The sequence below is a fragment of the Babylonia areolata genome, chromosome 30, assembly GCF_041734735.1.
Source record: "Babylonia areolata isolate BAREFJ2019XMU chromosome 30, ASM4173473v1, whole genome shotgun sequence".
NCBI classification, from domain to species: Eukaryota; Metazoa; Mollusca; class Gastropoda; order Neogastropoda; family Buccinidae; genus Babylonia; species Babylonia areolata.
In genome coordinates this window covers 20789614-20792113 of record NC_134905.1, presented here as the reverse complement: position 1 = coordinate 20792113, position 2500 = coordinate 20789614, and positions in this window count along the sequence as shown.

Below are 2500 nucleotides of genomic sequence, written 5' to 3'. Positions count from 1 at the left end.
GTGAAAGTGTGTGTGCGTGCGTGTTTGCGCGCGCGCGTTGTGTGTGTGTGTGTGTGTGTGTGTTACATATAGAAAATTAGATTTCAGTTTTGTTTTGTTTTAAAAGCATTACAATATAACATATTTCTAATGAAAAACTAACAACTATAACAGCGAACCAACTGGACTATTTAACAAGGAGCTCAAAAAGTCATACATTAGCAATGGACTGCTAAAGATTGTCAACACTGAAGATGATTTCAGTTCAGGGATGTGAGACTTTAACATATCGCAAGTTAATAATATATGATCGGCTGTTATGTGAGCACCACAGATGCAAAAAACATTCCTTAGTGACATACTTGGTCTTAAAACAATTCATTTTCCATCTGCAGATTAGAGTAATTATTTGCCTCTTATGAAAATCATTTTGGTAATGTTTTCCCATGAAACCATATACATTTTCATGAGCGAAGCTTTTTATGTATGTGCGCTTCCAATTTCTACATTTAAAAACAAACAAACAAACAAACAAACAAAAACCCAACTTTGTTTGATAAACTGTTTCTTTTCTTTTTTTTTTCTTTTTTCTTCTTTTTTTTTCTTCTTTTTTTCCTTTTTTTTTTTTTTTTTTTTTTGCTAACACATCACCAGGGTTTTAACCCGGTGTTCGGTTGTCTGTGTGTGTGTGTGTGTGTGTGTGTGTGTGTGTGTCCGTGGTAAACTTTAACATTGACATTTTCTCTGCAAATACATTGTCAGTTGACACCAAATTAGGCATAAAAATTTGAAAAATTCAGTTCTTTCCGGTCATCTTGTTTAAAACAATATGGTACCTCTGGGATGGGCACAAAAAAATTTTAAAAAGAAGCCTAATTATATGCAAACTGCATTTACTGTTATATTTATATTTTTGTATTCTCTAAACTTGGCACTTTGATCTGATATTCTGACCCAACAACAAGAGCATTCATTAATATCATTTTTTGTTCAAACAGGAACTTCTTTTGCTAAGCATGGAAGTTTTATTTATTTTGCAAACGTTTTGGTGCAGATAGTACAAAAAGGGAAATTACTCTGTAATTAATGCTAGGGGACTTAATTTGCTTTAAACTGATCTTTCTCATCTTAAACATTACATTTTGAAATTATACTCAATACATAAAAAGCTTGGATTTTTTTTTTTTTTTTTTTTTTTTTTAAGTGTATCACAAGTGAGTCTTGAAGGCCTTGCCTCTCTTGTTTTGTCTTCTTTACCAAGCTGATCACAGTGCATGTGTGCCTGAAACAGCCGTTGCTGTATTGAATGAGAAGCCAGTGGCAGATCAGTCATATTCAGTCTGCATAATTTAGCCTAAATCATCTCGAAGTCAGTCTCAAGTTGATTTTTTAAGCATTTATTATTCTTTTATCGGCAAACAAACTTGCTTTTAGGAAAACTATATGGTCCTTACCGCGCTGTCAGTACTAACACTGACGCGCTTACCTTACCTCGCTCAGAAAGAACCCACAGCTACAGAAATGTCAGTCCTCTTCAGTGCAAAATTCTGTCAGTGAAAGAAACTGATCCGCTCTGATAGGTACACAAATATATTTCTATTTGTGTGGGGGTGTTTGTTGTTGTTTTTTTTATCACAACAGATTTCTCTGTGTGAAATTCGGGCTGCTCTCTCCAAGGAGGGAGAGCGCGTCGCTACACAACAGCGCCACCCTTTTTTTTTTCTTTTTTGTTTGTTTGTTTTTTGTTGTTTTTTAGTCTGTTGTTGTTGGTGTTGTTGTTTTTGTTTTGTTTGTTTGTTTGTTGCCTGCATGCAGTTTTTGTTTGTTTTTCACCTATCGAAGTAGATTTTTCTACAGAATTTTGCCAGGAACAACCCTTTTGATGCTGTGGGTTCTTTTACGTGCGCTAAGTGCATCAGTGCTGCACACGGGACCTCGGTTTGTCGTCTCATCCGAATGACTAGCGTCCAGACCACCACTCATGCAAGGTCTAGTGGACTCGGAGGGGCAGAAGATATCCGCGGCGGCTGAGCCGTGATTCGAACCAGCTGCGCTCAGATTCTCTCGCTTCGGCCTAGGCGGACGCGTTACCTCTAGGCCATCACTCCACATGTATATGAAGCATGCGCTCAAGATGTAACGAGCGCTTCAAGTTGGGTCATACTGCTGTCACTTAGGACTATCTGCCCAGCAGATTTGGTGTAGAGTATGTGGATTCATTCGAATTGACGCAGTCTGACAGACGCCTCCGTCCTCAATTGAGAAACTCAGTGAAACTGAAACCGGGTCCTTAACTTTTTTTGAGAAGTCAGTCGATCGATGATGAGTCGGTAGATAATATACCGACTGTGCCAGATGTCACAGCAACCTTTGTGTGCATGACATTTCGCAACATTGTATGGCTGGCTTCCTAGTTACCACCTGGGGTTTTACTGTTATAGTTACTGTTGTTTGTAGGCCAGGCTACACGTGAGTTTGCATATTGAACGCAGTTTAGCACTGAAACGGACATCGAGTTAGT